This window comes from Equus caballus, chromosome 5, assembly GCF_041296265.1.
Source record: "Equus caballus isolate H_3958 breed thoroughbred chromosome 5, TB-T2T, whole genome shotgun sequence".
Taxonomy (NCBI): Eukaryota; Metazoa; Chordata; class Mammalia; order Perissodactyla; family Equidae; genus Equus; species Equus caballus.
In genome coordinates this window covers 15,832,242-15,852,799 of record NC_091688.1, presented here as the reverse complement: position 1 = coordinate 15,852,799, position 20,558 = coordinate 15,832,242, and the positions used below count along the sequence as shown (strand labels likewise).

General features: G+C 48.1%; 1 protein-coding gene across 2 annotated transcripts in view; it reads right to left on the bottom strand.

Moving 5' to 3' along the window:
- CACNA1E (calcium voltage-gated channel subunit alpha1 E) overlaps nucleotides 1-17,564 on the bottom strand; it is a 475,091-nt gene extending 457,527 nt beyond the window's left edge. The window contains exon 1 of one of the 2 annotated variants that reach the window (XM_023640670.2): nucleotides 17,104-17,564. The gene's annotated coding sequence lies outside the window, so the exon portion shown is untranslated. The remainder of the gene's footprint in view (nucleotides 1-17,103) is intronic. The other variant, XM_070267841.1, reaches the window with a different exon arrangement.
- Nucleotides 17,565-20,558: the final 2,994 nt, after the last annotated feature.

Genomic DNA, 20,558 nt, shown 5'->3' with positions numbered 1-20,558 from the left:
CTGGGGCTTTGGGGAGGAAAAAAGAATATAAAGAAGAAGATTGACAACAGATGTTAGCTCAGGGCCAATCTCCCTCTAGCAAAGGAAAAAAAAAGAATTTAGCCCTTTACCTCACATCATATACAAAAATTAACTCAAAACGGATCAAAGACCTAAACGTAAGAGCTAAAATTATAAAACTCTTAGAAGAAAAGAGAAAAAATCTTCATGATATTGTATTTGGCAATGATTTCTTAGCTATGACACAAAAAGCACAGTCAACAAAAGAAAAAATAGATAAACTGGACTTCATCAAAATTTAAAACCGTTATGCATCAAGGGGCACTGTCCACAGAGCAAAAAGGCAATCTAGAGAATGGTAGAAAATACTGTAAATCATACACCTGATAAGGCTTTAATAACCAGAACATATAAAATCCCTACAACTCAACAAAAAAAACAAACAACCCAATTTTTAAATGTGCAAAATACTTGAATAGACATTTCTCCAAATACGATACATAAATGATCAATGAGCACATGAAAACATGTTCAACATCACGAATCAGTCAGAAAATGTGAATCAAAACCACAATGAGATACCACTTCATACCCATTAGGATGGCTATTATAAAAAGGCAAAAACAGAAAATAACAAATGTTGATGAGGACGTGGAGAAATTAGAACCCTTGTACATTGCTGATGAGAATGTAAAATGGTGTAGCCACTATGGAAAACAGTATGGTGGTTTCTCATTAAACATGACAGAATTACCATATGATCCAGCAATTCCACTTCTGGGTATATACCTAAAAGAACTGAAAGCGGGGACTCAAACAGCCTTTTGTACAACCATGTTCACAGCAGTGTTTTTCACAATGGCCAAAAGGTGGAAGCAATCCAAGTGTCCATCAACAGATGAATGGATAAACAAAACGTGGTGTATATATATGCAATAGAATACTATTCAGCCTTAAAAAGAAAAGAAATCCTAACATATGCTACAACACTGATGAACCTTGAAGAAATTACGCTAAATGAAATAAGCCAGTTACAAAAGGACAAATACTGTATGATTCACTTGTATAAGGTACCTCCAGGAGTCAAATTCATAGAGACAGAAAGTAGAATGGTGGTTGCCAAGAACCGAGAGGAGGGAGAAGTGGGGAGTTATGGTTCAATGGATATGGAGTTCCAACTTGGGAAGATGAAAAAGTTCTAGAGATGGAAGGTGATATTGATTGCACAAAATGTGAATGAACTTAATGCCACTAAACTGTACAATTAGAAATGGTTAACATGGTAAATTTTATGTTACATATATTTTACCACAATAAAAAAATAAAGAGAAAGAAATAAACCATAAAAGATATACAAAGAAGAGTGAATTCTAGAGTCAACCCTTCTGGGTTAGAATCCTCACTACTCCCTTTCATAGCTGTGTCACCTTAGAAACGTACTTAACCTTGGTAAGGCTCAGCGTCCTCATCCATAAAATGGTGAAAACAGCCCTGCCTACTGTATTGGCTTGTTTTGAGACACATAAAGGGCTGAGAGTAGTGCCTGCCACATTGCAAGTGCTTAATAAGTAAAAGCTCCTTGTTTATCACTGTCTTTAACAAACATTTATTGAGCACCTATTATATCCAGGCACTATCCCAAGTGCTGGGGATACAGAGATGAACAGGATGGTTCCTGCCCTTAAGAACCTCGCCACTCAGTAAATGGGACCTTAATCGATTCTATCTTCACCCAGGCCCTCGCTTTAGGAGGAAGTGTTGAAAAAGTCACTGTGGAAGTACCCCTAAGGAGGCAAAAAAGAGACTCAATTAGACTGAAAATCTGAAGTGTTTTCTAACGATTGGACCTGTCTGAAAATAGAATGGGCTACCTTGAAAAGCAGGGAGCTAGTCTAAATAGCGACTTATCAGACATGTCACAGAAGAGATTCAAAGGTTAGGCTACGTGATCGCTGTGGCCCCATCTGGTTCAGAGAGTCTGTGATGCTATGAGGTGAGGGCCAAGGACTGGACCATGAGCAGCTTGGCTGGGGTGTCAGCCTTGCAGACATCTCTGCTTCATGACATCATCCAAATTCCCCTCAGCAGGGACCAGAAGTCTCCATATGTCAGGTGTGGATTCAAATTTGAAATGACAGACACGATTTTCACATAGATGAATGGAGAGGAACCAGGCACAACCATCCTTGGATGACAGACAGAAGGGTAGAAAGACCCAAAAAGGAGGCCACCACGGCCTTTTTCTGGGCCAGCGCAAGCTCCAGGCTCCAGGCCTTGGAATAAAACATTGAAGCAGGATTGGTGTGGGACGAGATGGAAGAAAATACCCCAAGGCTGGCTGAGAATCCAAAGAGGGTGCCCCTGCAGTAGCCCACAGCTCAGGGACACCTTGGCTAGTCCAGCCACCCGGAAGAGTCTAAGAGCTTATTTTATAAGGAAAGGGAAAAGGGGTCTCTTTCTGGGGATTTGAGGGTATCCTGCCAGAAGAGAGAAGGAAAAACAGAACTCCCCTCTCAGTCTTAGAACTGTATCTTTGGTCTAGACTTCCACTGCAGCCCTGAGTCAGGGCTGAGGAAAAGGAAGGGCAGGGAGATGCTCCCACAGGGTCTCAGCCTGGCAGTTTCCCTAAAGGTCTCAGAGGAAAGACAGCCCGGCTCCTCTTCGCTGAGATCTTGGCTTTCTCCTTTCCTGGAGCACAGGGGCAGGGGGAACAGTAATGTGGTCAGGGAAGGCCTCACTGATAAGATGATGTTTGAGCAGATACCTGAAGGTGGTGAGGGCAAGCCATGCAAATATCTGCAGGAAGCATCCTTCGTGACAACACGGATGGACCTTGAGGGTATGGAGAAAGTCAAATACCATATGATTTCACTCCTAAGTGGAAGATAAAAACAACAATGAACAAACACATAGACACAGAGATTAGATTGGTGATTACCAGAGGGGAAGGGGCAGGGAGGAGGGTGAAAAGGGCAACCAGCACATGTATATGGTGATGGAAGGTAATTAGTCTTTGGGTGGTGAACACAATGTAGTCTACACAGACAATGAAATATAATGATGTACCTCTGAAATTTACATAATGTTATAAACCAATGTTACCTCAATAAAAAAAAAAGAGGGAAAAAAAGAAAGCATCCCAGGCAGAGGGAACAGCAAGTGCAAAGAGCCAGGGACAAAGAGTGTGCCTAGTATGTATGATTGGAGAGGGAGAGACCCAGGAAGAGCAAAAGGGTTACAGGACATGAGGTCAGAAAGGTCAGGGTTGGGGGTGGCTTTCATACCCTGTAAGGCTCTGTAGGCCACTGAAGGATTCTGGCTTCCTCTTTTAAGGAGATGAGAGGCATTGGAGGGTTTTGAGCAGAAGAATGAGATATCCTGACTTATTGTTTTTAAAGGATCCCTAGAGCTGCTGGGTTGAGAATTCACGTGAGTAGGGAAGCACGACAAGCTCCTTCAGTTGGTAGTAGGCTCATGCAACAATCCTAGGGAGGGGTGACGATAGCTTGAACCAGGCTGATAGCAGTGGAGGTGGCAAGAAGTGAATATATTTTGAAGACAGAGCCAAGAGGGATTTGCTGACAGATTGGATGTGAGAAGTGAAAGAGAAAGAGATGTCAAGGATGACCCTAAGATTTTCGGGGCTACGCTACTGGAAGGATGGATGGAGTTGTCATTAACTTAGATAGGGAAGATTAAAGAAGGAGCAGGTTTTATGGGGAAGATCAAGAATTCATATTTGGACAAGTAAGGTTTGACATGCCTCTTAGACCTCCACGTGGAAATGTCTCATGGGCAACTGGATAGACACGTGTAGTGTTCGGGGGGAAGACCAGGCTAGAGCTATATATTTAATATCATGTTAAATATAATATTAAATATATATATATAGCTATATATTTAGAAGTTATCTGCATATAAATCCCTGGATAAGTGATTGTAGATAAAGAAGAGAAGAGGTCAGAAGATTGAGCCCAGGGTATCCAAGATGCACAGGTTGATTGAGGAGGAAAAATTAACAAAAGCCACTGAGAAGGAGTTACCAATGGTGTAGGAAAAACACCATGAGAGGGTGGTGTGTCCTGAAAGCCAGGTGACGCATTTCAAGGAAGTGATCAGCTATGTCAAATGCTGCTGGCAGGTCAAGTATCTCAAGATGAGAACTGAAAATTGATTTAGCAACAGGATGGCCATTGATGATCTTAGAACAATTTTCGTGCAGTAGGGGCAGAGGGAGCCCCACTAAACAGGGTTCAAAAACAATGAAAGCAGCCAAATCGTATAGAGAAAATCTCTCTTTATAAGCTATTCCAACCAATAAATGAAGAAGGAATGACAGGATTAGAATTTCAGCATTTTGCAAGGCCCTAAAGAAACAAACAATCGAGGCAGAGGTCAGCAGACTATGGCCCGTGAGCTATATCTGGCCTGCTTGTTTTTGTACATAAAGTTTTATTGGTCCTCATCCATGCCGCTCATTTATGTGCTGGCTTTGGCTTCTTCTGCACTATAACGGCAGTGTTGAGTAGTTGTGATAGAGACCACACAACCCATAGACTAAAATATTTATTGTCTGCCCCTTACAGAAAAAATTTGCCAACTCTAATCTAGGCAATGGTCCTCAGTGGCTGCTAATGTCACAAGAAGAGAACAACCAGACCATTATGTGCCTCTGATGGAAGCACACACCACTCCCTAGGAGGCTGTCTTACAACATAATAAAAAATCAAATCTAAATCAGATGGAACTAAGTACCAGTTCATAGGAAATAGAAGGAAACAACACAATGGAATGCAACCAGCAAGATCCAGAATGTGGGAAAGGCTACGATGTGGGGAAAAAAACAACTAAATTTCTTCAACAAATAAACTATAAGGCCAAAAGGAAAGTGGAGGAAGGACTTATAGATTAAGACTAAGGAAAGCTTTCAACTAAATATAATGTGTGACCCTTATTTGGATTCTGATTCAAACAAACCAACTGCTAACAACAACAAAAAAATGATACGATTGGGGAAATTTGAACACCTACTAGCTATCTGAAGATACTAACAAATTGTGAATTTCAGGGAATGTGATGATGCTATTATGGTTATTTTTCTAATCATTATCTTTAAAAGACCAGTATTTAAATATTAATGGATGGAATTATATAATGGCTGGGATTTGCTTCAAAATAATCCAGTGGGGAGGTAGAATAGGGAGATTTGGGTGAAAAAAATTGGTCATGAGCTGGTAATTACTGGAGCTGGGTGGTGGCTACTAGGGGTTCATTATACTATTCTCTCTACTTTAGTACATGTTTGGAATTTTGCACAGTAAAAAGCTAATTTAAAAAGAAGAGAATAATAGAAGAGAATTTGGACCCCCCAACAAGCAGAAGCAACTCTTGGGAGGAACTGAAATGGAGCGATTTCTGGAGGAGGAAAGAAGAGTTTTAAAACCTCGGTCATCTCCGCCAGGCTGCCTTCACAGTCCCCACAGCTTTCACGGAAGGTTTATTGCTGCTCCTGGCGGCTCTCCTGAATAACAGTTTTGGTTTCTTCTTAAACTTCCCACTCGGAGCCTGTAGGTAGCCAGGGAGAAGGTGTGGTCTCAGTCCTTTAGAAGCTGCCCTCTAATTGCATGGTCAAATCCCACAGCTGACAATTCACCAAAAGAGACGAGCTGAATGGGAACATAGAGCACGGAGGATGTGAGGGTCTTAATGAGACGCTGGTCCAGAGAAGCAACAATGGGGTGGGCTGAGAGAGATGCCAAGTGCTTCCTGGAGGAGGTGAGGCCCTGGAAGACGGGCAGGGAGGGCAAAGCAGGGCATTTTAGGAAGGGAGGTAACATGAGCAAAGGCTAGGGCTCAGCGGGGAAGCCCTTTCCAGACTTTTACAGAGATCATGCTGGAAGGGGCTGAGAAATGATGACATCCATCCTCCACACCACCCTCTGCTGTGTCTCTGGATTGCTTCCTGTGAGCCACGCTGACCCACAGCCAACCTTCTGGATTGCCTCAGGGCCCATAACTGCAGAAGTGAGCCCCTGGCTCTGTGAGTTGCAGGAGGCCTCCTCAAAAAGTGAGAGTTTGCACAATGAGAAGGGAAACATCCCTGTGTGAGTCCTGTACAACCAGACGCTCCAGCAAGGGCAACCCCAGGCCTGCCTCTCCACCTGGCATCTCAGTCCTCTGAGCTCTGCCCACTCCTCTCGCGGATGACTCATGATGCCGAGAATATTCTCCATCTGGGGTGATCCATGCAGGTTCCAAGTAGGATGGGCTTCATGAGGCTCTGGGGTCCCCTGATATTGTGTGAATATTTGGGGTGTGCATTTTATCAGGTCGAGTCCACAGCCTTCATCAAATTTTCACGGGATTCTATGACTCCAAAGGTTTAGAATCACTGGACCAGAGGTTTAATAATTTTTTGATGTACTGGATTTGCAGTGAGGTCTGGGGTACAATTACATCTGTTAGGCCTCCTTCAAAGGTCCTCCTGCCCCCCAAAATAGAAGATTATTTCAGGATCAACGAGAACAAAAATTAAAATTCTTCAACGGTAGGCTAACAGCAATGCAAACCTCAAGCATCCTCTCCCCTTACAGGCCGAACAAAATAGCAAACCTATCAGGAGCTGTTTCCCACGTAACAGCTGACATTATACATATTTTTCAAGCCCTACAGTTGACAAAGCAAATTATTTCATAGGCTCTTCATTTTGAGAATTTTGCTATGAAAACTTTAAAAAGCAGAGTAAAGCAATAAAATGGGGTGTAATTTGTAGTTTTTAATTGAATTGTGTTTGTCCTAATGGTTGAATGGCCCCTGCAAATCGGTAGACCCCAAACCCTCCCAACTTCACATCCCCACCAAGGCCGTGCCATAAAGGTTGTGGAATCTAGGGCAATCTTCCTTGTCTGCCTCCTTCAAATAGTTCATATGCTCATTTAGCCAACCTCTACTGGATGCCTACTGGGCTGGAGGTCCTGATATGCTGCAGGAGAGCAGATTAAGACGGTGGGCCATGGGCAATGCAGCAGTGCCCAGCCAGACCTCCCTGCCATTCTGCTTTCCCTCCCCTGCCTCGAGAGCTCAGCAGCACCCCCTGATCCTACACAAGTCTCGATCACCTCTAGCTAATGTCTGTCAATTGCTTATACTGATTCCAACTTCACACAAATCCTGAGAGGTAGGTATTACTCCTACATACATTTAAGGAAGCTGAGGAAATAAGTCACCTGTGCAGAGCCCCTTAGTAATGGATGGGAGAGACAGGACCCTATCTGAAAAGCTGCCTGACCACAGGGTAGGTGCTCTAAGTCCTCCACCACAGAACTGAGTTCCTGTCTGCTTGGTTACTGCTTGTCTGACACCACTCTGGACTTATCCACCCACAAGGAAACCCTGCCACAGGGACCTGGGCAGCTCCATGTTTCAGCCACAGAGTGTCAACAACAATTCTTAGATGTCAGCAGGCCTTGCCCCTGCCCCAAGGGGAAGAGGGCATGACAGAAGTAGGGGACACAGTTGATGCAGCCATGCAACCCACTCAGGTTGTGTTTACCCAGTTCCCCAGGCACCATCCTCCGGGCTGACTGACCAGGCTCTCTGCCCCACTCACCCCCTGGGCTGCCAGCCTCACCAAGATGACTAACGCCTCTTCTCACATTTATGAGATGCTTCAGCCTTTGGTTTCAGCCATAAGGAACTGGAGGCAGGCAGAAAAGAGGGGAAAAGAGAGGGCTGGGAGGAGGTGGCCATGGCAGGGAGAGGAGGTGGGCAAAAGCCAGAGGAAACTGGAGGCGGAATGCAGACCTGGGGCCAGGAGACCTGAGGAAGGGGTCCCAGAACACCTGAACAGCACTATCCCTTTGGGAGCGGTCATTTAGTAAGGAGGCGTCCCCAGTCCGGTGATGAACGGAGGGGTAGGGTGGAAGATGAAGGGGAACAGCAAGGAGTGTGCAGGGAGGAACAGCGCTGAGTCCTGATACTATTTTCCATTAAACGACCTCACATTCTCAGAACCAGAGCAGCTTTAATTCCTCCTGGGCATCCCGGGTCCTTCCCAATCCTGCACCAGGAACTGGGAGGGGTGAATCCCCACAAGACCCAGTCTCCCCAGTCCCCGTCACTCCCTTGGACCTGTATCCATTCAGCCAGCAGTTACTGAGCTACTGCTGTGTTCCAGGACTATGCTGAGCTCTGGGACACAACAGTGAACAATAGGAGACACGGTCCCAATCCTCAGGAAACTTTCTGCCTAGTGGACACGGATATTAAATATACACACACAAACTGGGGTGAGTTCTATAAAAGTGTAGGATACTATAAGGCAATGCAGTGGAAGGGCCAAAATTAGATGGACTGTGCGGGGATAGTGGTTGCCTGGGAAGATCACTGAAGAAATTACATTTAAATTGAGAACTGAACAATGAATAGGCATTCACCAAGTAAAGGGGGAGTTAGAGGATGGAAGAATTACAGAGAATGGGAAAAGCATGTGCAAAGACCCTGTGGTGAGAAAGAGCTTGGCACATTCTAAAGGAGTTCAGTATGGCTATAGGGTGGTGGGTGAAGGAGTTGAAGCAGGAGAGAGTAGGAGGCTGGAACATGAGGGACACACAAGGCCATGGCTAAGATCTTGGATTTCAAGGTGAGAAGTGTCATGATAATGTTTGCTTTTCAAGATCATGTGAGCCACCATGTGGTGCATGGAGCTATGAAAGGGACCAAAGAGGAAGTGGAGAGATCAGTTAGGAGGCTGCTGTGGTCATCTAATAAGAGGTAATGGAGGCTTCATCTAGGTGGTAGCAGTGGAGGTGGAGAGAAGAGTGCAGAGGCAGGAAGTATTCAGGCAGTTAGATGGACAGGATTCATAATGGACTGCCTAGCGGCATGGGGAGGGACAAGTATGAACAGTGACCCTGGACTCCTGGGTGGATAAAGGTGCCATTCACCCACACAAAGAAAACCGGAGGGGAAGCAGTTTTGGTGGTTGGATCAAGAGTTCAGTTTAAAGATATTAAGATCAAGATGCCTCTGACACAGCCAAACGGAGACATGAAGAAGGCTGCTGGATACAGGGGTCTGGAGCTCATGAGAGAGGTCTGCGCTAGACCGTAAATTTGGCACTTGCGATAAGTTGCTTGAGTAATGGCCTGGTAGTACCCGTGAGGATGTGCCTGGCAGAGGTCTAACTACAAGGAGCTTATTGACCAAGAGCCCTCACTGCTGGGCTCTGAAACCCATCACTGCCTTTGCACAGAGGGAGCAGGGAAGGGACACTAAGGCAGGTCCACTCCTGGGAGACACAGGACCCCTCTAACGGCTGACTTTGGTTAAAGGGCCTCCTGACAGCCTTGCTGAGCATCCTTAGATTGCACCCAACCTCCCTTTCCTCTACCCATCACTCAGGGTCAGACTCGCATGGTGGTCTGATAGCTCTTCTGGCCTTTCCCAGCTCCCTCCTCATTCCCTTTCATAGATGTTTTCCTTAATAAAATCTGTACACATTTAATCCCATCTTGGTGTCTGCTTCTCAGAGGGCCCTGCCACACTGAATCTGAGCTTGGCCCTGTGACTTCCTGTAAACAATGGAACAGTAGCAAATATGACACAAGTGGAGGACAAGATTTAGTAACTGATGATGGGTTCAGTTTGGGACAAGGTAAGTTTGAGATACTATGAAGTGTTGAAATAGAAATGTCCAGTAGTCAGTTGAAGAGAAATTCTGAAACTCAAAAAAGAATCCTGGGTCGGAAAACAAATTTGGAAATCATCGGGAGATGGGTGATGGCTGAGGCAAAGGGAGGAGATGAAATCCCTCTGGAAGCGTGTGGACCATAAGAAGTGAAAAGGGCCAGGGGTGGAAGTCATTCAGCTCCCATCTGGAGGAGGCACCCAGCCAAAATGAAGCTGGGAGAAATTACCAAGCAGTGAAGAGATACCACTGCTCTCTGGCTGCTCCAGCTCTCTTCTGAAGTCTACTGTAAATGGCCAGGAAAGCAATTAGCACTAGGGTGTTAACGGTTAGTAACAGATGTCTCTAGAAACATTTGCATTTTAATTAGGGGTCTAAACCTCATAGTAATTCTGGCTTTGGAGCCAAGACTTGAGGCAAATCCTGGCTCCACCGCCTACTGTGATCTTGGATACTGGAGGCCTTTGTTTGATCCTATAAAACAGGAGTAACAACTCCTGTATCTCAAAGAGGTAGAAGATATACCAAGTTTCTGGCACACCCTTCATCGATGTGGTTCTCAAACTTTACCGTGCATCAGATTCAAAACATGGAGGGTTTGACCCCAGCCCCGGAGTTTCTGAGTCGGGATGTGTGAGATGATACTGATGTTGCTGGTCTAAGAACCACATTTTGGGACAGGATGTTCTCCTTGAAGGATCCCTACCATGTGAGTGAATATCCACTCCACGTACCCCCAAAACTGGTGTGTGGCCCTAGAGAACGGCCGTGGGATTAGAGCTCTGGGTTCTAAGTGCAGAAGCATGATAAAGCAGCAGGAAGGTGAGGAATGGGGACAGGCACACAGTCTTCTCCCTCAGCTGTCACCCAAGACATCTCAAGGGCTACAAGTTGAGTGATTCACACCTGGGTGTTTGAAAAGCCGTGACTCACTGGATGCAGTAGGTGGCCTACATTGACTCAGTCCTTACGGAGGGTGGCAGGGAGGGGAGCAGGTCTGCAGAGTCACAGCCAACAGTCAGCAGAATGGACTGAGGTCTCCTGGGCACCCGAGGAGCCAGGCCCCGGGGCTGGAAGGAAGAGAGAGACGCAGCAGGGCTGGAGGAGGGCAAAGGCGGTGGAATCTGGGAAGGCAGCCTGCCTCCCAGGTCTGGAAGGCAAGAGGGAGCCTATGGCATCTCTTCCCAATTTCAGATAAGTTCACCTCTGCTCTGGGTTAAGAAGACCCTGAAAAGCAAGAAAAGCAATCTGGAACTTCCTCGGGAAGTCTACTCCCCAGTATTGTCCATCCCTCTCCATCCCTCTCGGCCCTGTGATACCCACAGAACCTTCCCCACTCTCCCCAGGGCAGCACGTATGGAAATCTCCAGGAAAGCCCAGTAATGACAAGAGTGAAGGGATATGATCATCTTTTAACAAAGGCCTGTCACAGATATCCTCTTATTTTATTCCTTAAAAATCTCTTCTGAACTCCCAATTTTATGTATATAAGTTTTTTCAACCCACACTTACTACCATGCTAGGTAGTGAGACTGCAAATATTAACTAATCACAATGCTCGCCCTCAAGGAATGCTGCCTAATGAGATATAAAATGTGCTGCATTTATTTTAGAGTCTATGAAACACTTTCATATACAATCGTACTTATTCCTCATAACGGCCACAGAGAGTTGGCGGTATGGATCCTATTTCATTTTTTGCCATTCTGATCTTCAGCTTCAATACTCCCCCCTCAGAAGCCTCGCTCACATCCCAACCTAAAGAGCTACCCTGTCAGTGCCACGTCACCTGGTATAAATTTTCTGAGTGACATTTATCACAGTCTGATCTTTTACAAATTTATTTGTCTATTTATTTCCTCTTTCTCCCTGCAGCAGAATATAAATTTCACCAAAGTAGGAAATGAGTCTGCCTTGTTCACTGCCGTATTCCCAGTACCCAAATCAGTGCCCGGCCCAGAACAGGCACTCAGGATACACTTGCAGAAGGAAGGAGGGTGGGGAAGGAGGAGTGGGAGAACGGGCAAGGCCTCCAGAATCCTCCTCTCCCACCCTCCTCCTCTCCCTAAGTGGCAGAACTGAGGCTCACATCCATCCGGGCTTCCCCTGAGCCTAGGCTCCTCCCCCTAGGGTGGCTCCCACCCTGGGGCCACTCTGGGCCAGCACCCGGGTTCTGAGGCTGGCAGGCTGACTTTCCTTGCCTGGGCACAGAGGCAGATGCACCGAGGACTCTCAGACTTCAGTGCTGAACAGCTCATTAACCCAGAGTCCGAGATGCCATAAGAGAAGCCAGGAGTTGGATCTGCGTTCACCTGTCATTCCCAATCCCTTCACGAAAGAAGTCATGGAACTCTGGCTGTATTTAGGATCATTACACTCAAGAAAACATCAATCAAGGACCAAATAAGTCAAGAGAGATTCAGTTCACTTTCTTTTAGGAGGCAGAATAATACAATGTTCTTCATGACTTTTTAAATTAAGAACAAAGAATAAAATTCTTATTCAGTAAATATAGCAAACAAAAAAAATTCTATTGTGTGACTAGGTAAGAAGGAAAGACAAAGAATAAAGGGAGGGGGAGAGAGAAGGGATGGGAGACAAAATCATAGAACAGTCATTGCTCTTAAAATGGGAAGGGGCTGCAAGCAACCATAGGGTCCAGGCCCCTTCTCTGAAAGATGGGGTACTGGTCCTGGGTATTGGTAAAGTAGCTGAGGCCCCGGCAGTTAAGTGAGTTGCCCAAGGTCTGTAGCCAGCAAGGACTGGAGCAAGACCAGATCCACTATGGTCAGACAACACATAATTTGGTAAAAGAAACAAAGACTTCTTCAAAGTATTATACTTAGAGCTAAAAATCAATTATTTGAGAGTGAGAACCATGTCATTTTTATCTTTATTTTCCCATTCCTCCTAGCAAAAGGCCATGTCCCCATTTGGTTCATGAGAAAGGGGGTAACCCCAAAAGATGCACAGGAGAGGCATAAACACAGGTACCCTCTGCAGTTCAGAAGACACAGACATCAAGTTGCGTTTTTGCAACAACACTGATATTTCCATCATTAAAGAGTGTGCCTATGAGTGTAGCCCTAGACTGTGTTCCCCAAGTTAGAAATTATAGGAAAACCCACAGGGATGAACACGTTGCCCTGCCACAGGCTGCTGTACTCATATCCAAGACAGCATGGCACCTTCCTCCTGGTGCTCTCCAGCTGTCTGTGCCCTCCCCTAACACCCATTCAGCTGCTGCTGCCATTGCTAAGCCTATGCTGAGAATCTGGAACATTCTCTCTTTATCCCAATCCCAGGCTAGTGTTTATAGGGGGAAAATTTTTTTTTAAGTGTGGTCAATGTAGTTATAAAAGCTCTATGACTCCAGAGGATGGATCTTCCCAAGTAATTCCATATGAACATAAATGGAAAGACCTTTCCTCAGTAAAGCCCAATTCTGTTCTAGAATCTCCTTCATTGCAGTTCCCCTAAGACTATGTGTGTACAGCTGACCACAGAACCCTTTAGACCCTCACATTAATGACGAGGACTACACCTCTAATACAAGTTTTCCAGGTCACAGTGAGAAAGCCACCACATGTCTTCGCTTCTGCCAGGAAGGTACATGATTTGCACGTAACCAACTCTTTACTGTAACAAATGGCTTTGTAATGGGCTTTTTGGTTCCACATGGCTTTATAGTTTGTCGCATGTATACTTCATCCAACGCCCTAGATCCAGGCTCCCCACCACAGTCTAAGCGCCATGAGGACAAAGATTGTGCCTCCTTTTTTTCTCTTTTTGTAGACCACCTTCTCTCATTGCCCTGCCTCCCGCCCCCACCCATCCCCGAGTGCTTAGCGCAGCATTCAGGGCATATTTTAGATGTTGGTTAGCGGAGTGTTGAATTTCCTGCTCTTCCCAATTCTCTGTCACTTATTGCGGATGCAAGGGAACACAAGGCAGGCAGGAGAGAAGGCTCTCCCCTGGCCAGATAAGCCACCCCCCTTTTCCAGACCAGACCTGGGCTGAAGCCTGCCCACAACAGACCAAGGGCAGTCACTGCCCCTCCCCAGGATGCCTCTTGCACGGCCCCTCCATCTAACCGCTATCCATCTATCCATCAGCCCCATCGGCTCGCCTACCCCCCACCAAGAGAGGGGAAGAGAGGCGTGGCTCTGCCTTGGATTTGCAGAGCAGAGTGCAAAGCCACCTGAACCATAGGGTCTTAAACTGCGGGAACTGGGAAGAACTTGGGGAGCACCTGCCCAACCTTCACTTTCAGGCAAGATAAATGAGGTCTTGGGTGGTTAGTGACTTGCCCAAGGTCACATGGCTACTTAATGGGGCCCAGTCAGGGCTAGAAGTCAAGTCTCCCAGCCAATGCTCTGTTATCTACCCCACCGCCACCTGATACTGTCCCCTTTCCCCCTAGGCCTGCCGTTCTTGGTCTGGCTGATTATAGTGCCTCAGGGTAAACAGGAAAGATGAATAGATGGAAACAATGTCTAGAATTATCTATCTAAGGCTCTATTTTTGCCTGCACGATAGAGAAATGATCTGAGGGACCTAACCAAGACACGGTCAGCTGGGTATGCTCAGGTTCCCCTGCTGGTCTACACAATCACTTCAGGGCAAACCAAGTGGGGAGGCTCATGCCATGGCTAGGCCATGGTCACCCTCTGAGACAATCAGACTCACTGAACACGAGTCAAGAACCAGGCAGGATGGACAAGTGGACTGCTCAAGCCACCCGACTCTGGAACTGTCTATCACACCCATGGCCCCGAACAGGTGGGACTAAATCTGTGAGCCAGACACTGACCACGTCAACTTCAGCACAAAGAGGCACCTTTGCATGGAGGGAGTCAGCTAGCCTTGGGTTTGAATCACAGCTCTGCCCCCTACTAAGTAAACTTGAGCAACTCACTTTTCCGAGCTTCAGTCTCCTCACCTATAGAATGGGAATACCTACTTAATAGGGTTGGATAAAGACGAAGTATGATAAAGTCTAGAGACTGCTTGGTTTAGTGTCTGGAGAATAATAAGCACTCAATAAATGGTAGCTAAGCTTTTTGAAGCCCGGCAGGGATTTGGCTGTCTGGCAAACCCACGGGCTCCCAGGGGGATGGAGGTGTGACTGACACATCCCCTAAGAATCCTCATCACTCCCTCACACAAGCAAGGAAGTAAAAGCCAGGCATTTCCCTGCAATACGATGCTTCTTGAACATGAGTTTGTCAGTTTGAAACCCAAACACATTGAGGATTCTTTCCTCTCCCTTCTCCTCTCTCGCACCCAACAACACATCCCACCCCCAGCCTCAGGAGAGCTGAGGAGTTATGACAGCAGTGATCTAATAGCTCAACCGTGTGACTGCGAGGGTCACTATATATCAAGCTGCCATCAACACAACACTCACAATTCCTGGCAGAAAGATGGCCTCTGGGGAGCCCCAGGCTCATAAATACCATAAGGAAGTAGACACAGGGCTAGAAACAGCTCTGCGTAAATTACCCCCTATTTCTAAGCCCTGCAGTCAGAGCTGGAAGCGCGGTTCTGAGAATGAGATTTCTGGAGGGACTGGAGGAGTTGGGGAAAGAGAAGTTCATTAAAGGAAAGAGATTTGTATTCAGAGCTGGATTCTCAGAGGGAACCCAGTAAAGTCCAATTGAGGTCTGAGTCAGGAAGCACCACACCAAGAAGGAAGACGTAAGATCCCAATGACAGGAAAGCATCTGTGTGTTGCCTCGTGAACTGTCCCTAGCTATGGCCATAAAGTCACTCTCAGGGCAGTTATTCATCCCCATCTGTCTAGACAGTCTCTATTATCCATGTGTAATTATTACTAACGCCTTTGTGCACTTTCAAAAGTGTCCCAGCTTGGATGATAAATTATGATTACCCAATACCACAAAGTGGCAAAAACATCTTAGCTGCTCAGAGACTTAGCATATGAGAGAACAGGAGAATGGAATCAAACTAGAAAAGGTCATCTTCTTCTAGGATGGCTGCACAATCCCACAAGACCCACACATTTGCAGGAGAGGAAGTTCTATATTTTCCATTAGTAATTCCTTTTGGATCTGTCAACCGGAAGTTTTCCCCTGCTATCTACCCTAGTCCCCAGCCCCAGTGAAGAAAGCCCTTTTCTCTGGCTCTGATGTCGATGGAGATAAAGCAATGCTCTTACTTAAGTGTCAGAAACATCCTTTCCTTGCATGAAAACACTTCTCTGGGTTCAGGTCTCACAGCCTCTTCTCTGGACTAAGCTGTTCCGGCTCCTCTAGCCTTTCCTCTGATGACAATGTCTCTGTGACACGGTACAGTTCTTGGCCTCCAAGAGTAAGTAGGAATCAATGTTCCAGCACCATAGCCTCCAGAGGGAAGAGCAGGTGAATCACCACAAGCCCTCAGATCTGGGTCACCCACCCACCCACGCAGCCTGAACTGCCCGCTCTGAGCTGCCACGGAGTCACAGACCCGTTGAGAGGGAAGATGCCTCCTTGGGCAAGTGGCCAAACTACCACCTCGTCCCCAGAGCGAGGTGGAAGCCTCCATCTCAAGGGGATGTGGGGGACGAAGGGGTAGTGTCTCCCATCATTCTCTCCTGGGCACCGGCACAAGCAAACAGGTGCAGAGAACCGGGCATTCCATCCCTGGAAAAGGACACACAACCACCCTGGGGCAGTGAGACCCGAATCCCGTCAAAAAGCAAGTCACTCTAAGTAGCCCGGCTTCTTCTCCGCACTCGCCTCTCTCCTCTGAGCCCCAATTCCCAGCCCTTGGCCATGATGGGGTCCACTCGCCTCCCCGCCCAACCCGGGGCCCCAAAGACACGCAGTCTACCCTCCACCAGTCCCGGGACGCCTCCAAGGGTGGCACGCAGCTTCCTTCACAGAAACTTCGCTGGAAGCTCAGCCCCTGCTCAGCAAGCCCTCCCCTTGAGTGGTCCCCCCACAAAACTTCCCGGCACCAGGAGTCGCGGCAGGGTGGCAGGAGGCCCCGAGGCTCGTGGAGACCCGAAGGTCAGCACCTGCTCCGAACCGGGCAGCGCGAGCCTCTCGGGCTGTGAGCTAAGCACACGCGCCACAACGAACGAGATGCCAGCCCTGGGCGCCCCGGCAAGGGGCACACCACTCCCATCCCAAAACGCCAAACGCTGCGGGGCTTTCCCAGGCCCGGGAAATTGCCACGGAAGTTGCAAAGGAAAGGGCAGCGGGTGCAGAGGAAGAATCGGCTTAGGGTACACTCTGGGCCAACTAGGAATCTCCACAGTCCATGCATCCCCCAACAGGTAGCAGCACCACCGGGGACACGGAGCCGGAGGCGCGGCGCCTGCCACCGGGGAGAGCAGCAAAGCCCCGCAGGCAGCGGGCGCCAGGGCGCAGACAACCATTTCCTGGGCAGCAAGACCCGGGGCTTACCTTGAATTAATGCAGAGTCCCGCGCTCAGCTGAATGAGGAGAGTGTGCTAGTAATCCCGAGACATCATTGAATTATTTTAAAAGAGGAAACGGTGGGGGAGGGGGACGGAGAGAGCGGGGAGGAAAGATGGTGAAATTGAAGGGGGGAGAAAGAGCAATCAACAGAAAGAAGCGGGGAAGAAAGGCCGAAGGAGGTAAGGTAGAGAAACGGAAAATAAAATAAAGAGAAGGGAGACAGTTAAAAAAAAAATGTCTCCTGCCCACACAGTGGAAAACAAATTTCTGACAATTAGAAAGAGAAGTCGCACACATGCCCCCAGAGGGGGCAGACCGGGGCTAACAAAGGAGACGGGGAGCCTGGTGTAGTGTCCGCTCGGAGGAAGCGATCGCGGTCCAGCCACGGGCAGCCCCGGCGACGCGGAGCGAGCGGGCGGCTGTGCGGAGACGAACGCGGCGTGAGCGCGCCCGGTGAGGCTGGGCGGGGCAGCCCCCGGCTGGGTTACAGCGTGCGTGCCGGGCTCTGAGTAGTAAACAGCCCAGGGGCGAGGAAGTTAGGTCAGGGTTTCTGTGGGAAAGTTCAGCGACCTCAAACTTGCACAGGCGATTTCCCGTTTGTGGGTAGGAGTGGCACCTCCCAGTGTCCTGCTGGGGACCTCACCGGCTCCAGGGTCCCAGCCGCCTGGCTCGCTGGGCCTGGGAAACCCTTGATGGAAGAGCATGATTATATCCAAAGAGAACAGAAGCGAACTGGGGGCTTTGAGGATCAAGATAAGGGAGAGGGGACCAGTCGCTGAGCCAGATGCTGCCCGAGGACAGGGGGCCCCAGCCCCGGTAGGGAGCATCTCTGTGCCTCTGGAGGGACCTAGAGGCTCTCCGAGGACGCCAGGGGCCGGGTGAGGGCTCTAAGGGAGATCCTGTTCGCCGGGGGGCAGTTAAGGAGCACAAAAAATAAACAGCCCTAAAAACTGAGTCAAACTGGTGTTCCAAAGGCTTTCTGGACCCGAATCCCTCCGAGGGCTCCCTCTCTCCCATTTCTCTGGCTCTCTGCATATCTTTCCTCAAAAACAGCGGAAAAGCTTCCCAGAGCCCTTGCTGGCCAAGACCTTGGTCCCACCGGCCCATCTCTTCAGTCCAAGTGGGTCCCCCACGGGCTTCACCAGCTGGCTCTAAGTAGCTGCCCAGCCTCCACCAAAAGCTCAGAATCCGAGCACAGAAAGGCCTCAGAGAAAGGGGGCGGGGGGCAGTAGGATGGATCAAAAGGGGCAAGAAGAGAAACAGAAAGGAAGAAGTAGGGAAGGAGGAAAAAGAGCAAAGGAAGGGTTCCCTCACTCGCCGCTCTTGTTCTGTAGGCCTGGCTTTGACACAGACCAGCAAAACCTCTGAAGGCTGAGCCGGGGGATGCCACAGTTGATGGAGGGTGGGTCAGCCTTTCCTTCTTAGCGGAGAGCTTCCCATGGCTAAGAGCAGGGATTCTATTTAGTCAACTTTGCACCCGTACACCGTGCCCGCCCAGGGCCTGGCACACCTTGGAAAACATTCCTAGAAAGGAACTAAATAGCCACAAGGCCACAGGCTCCTGTCCCCTTCCTCTTAGCTTGGGGTGTGGAAAGCAAGTGAAGACCAAGGCCTGTGCAGCCTCTTTGCTAGTTCCCACTTCACCCCAGAGAGTCTGCTTGGGAGGGTCACTCAGTGAGGACCCAGGACTTCCACCCCAGGGTCAGGTAAATCCTGAAATTATCACCTACCCTGAAAAGGAGTGAGTCTGGTCTCTATGAATTAGACTTTTGGAACACCAGGCCTTTAGCCCTGATATTAAAAAGTGCTCCAGCTGGGCACTGGGAAACAAAGCAAGGCTGCACAGTTTTTCAGAGGCTGACAGGTTTTTGGAAAGTCTCACAGATCTGGTTTCCCTTATTAAGAACTTTTTTTTCAGTTCAAGCATCAGAATACAGTGGGACCCTCTCTTGTGGAGGAGATCTTGGGCCCTGCCCAAAGGGAAGCCAGAATCCTAGGGCCTGGGGCATCAGTAGCCCTCCTCTCAAGGGAGAAGAAACACAAAGTGGGGAGGAAGAGGGAGAGGTTTACCCACTTTAGGAAATTAACCTCACAACCTGTCGAATCTGTGGAAGAGGAATGACTCCATTAGCCCAAAATGGACTCTTCACGCCCCCCACTCCACCCCAACACGTGTACACAGTGCAGTTACCAGCCACTGAGGCCCTTCTTCCATCAGCCTATAAGCAGGAGCATCCACACTACAATGTTTGGGTTTCTTTTAATAATGGAAAAGTTTAAAGAGCTAGGATACCAGAAGGCTGATGGTTTTCCTGGCGTAGAATCTCCTTGAGAGAAGAGCATCCATACTCACCCCCCACCATCATCAAAACAAACAAGAATTGTGCCCACAAACAAGACTCTCTGTGATGGCCCATTCATGCTCTTGGGAGAGGGCCATGCCCATCAACTGTGTGGTTCCACGATAGAGTCCCTTCACCTGTCCAAGAAGGCGTCAGAATCCCAGATGCCCGAGGACAACCCCTCGGACACACCTATGATTTTATTTCTTGCATCTCTTTCCACTAATTAGAACAATATGGTGTCCTTTCATACATAACACAAATGTTGGTTTTGGGTTTTCTTCCATTTGAATGAGTCGTGGCTGCTGTCCAGTGCCTTTTGTTCTAGGCAGAGCGGGTGGGAGAAGTAGGCTGGGATGCAGGGATTCAGTTCAGTACACAAGGCATGTCTCTCCAGCTCTTCACCCCGGCAGACGCATCTCCTCCCTGCTGCCAGGCCTCTGCTGGACCCAGCGGGGAAAAGAGCTCAGCGCTCAAGACGCACTCTCTTCTCTTCACCGGACCAGCAAGGGTGCACCTTGGACAGCCGTGGCACAGACCCACACCTGTATTGCGCCCCCTAACGGGACTTCGCACTGGGGCCCTGGCTTCAAAGAAAAGACCCGGGTTTAATAATTCAGCCTGCTTGAATGCCATTTAGTAGCCATGGCAACCAGTTCCCTGACATCTACTGGTAGGCAGGATGTGGTTGGAAGGGGAAAGAGAGGGAGAGAGAGCATGGTAAAGGAGAAAGGACAAGAAAGAAACCCAGCTCAAACAGCATCTAAACTTTCTCTGCTTTCACTCCACATGGTAATCCTGACAGTGTGAGGCCAGCGAATCTCAGCTCTCTGTGCCTCTCCCTAGCTGTCTTCTCCTCCATCTCTGACTTCCCTCTCTCCTCATCTTATCCCTCTCTATCTCTTCCTCTCTCAAACCTATTGCAAGTTAGGAGATCGAGGTTCCTGACTTGGCATTCCAACTAAACACTTTTATGACTCTGGCAAATGCCCTTCTTTGCCTTATTTTCCTACTGTAAAATGACATTCACTGTGGTTCCCTCCAGCTCTAACAGTCCATGACTCTATGGTCCTCTCTCTGTCTCTGTCATCTCTCCAC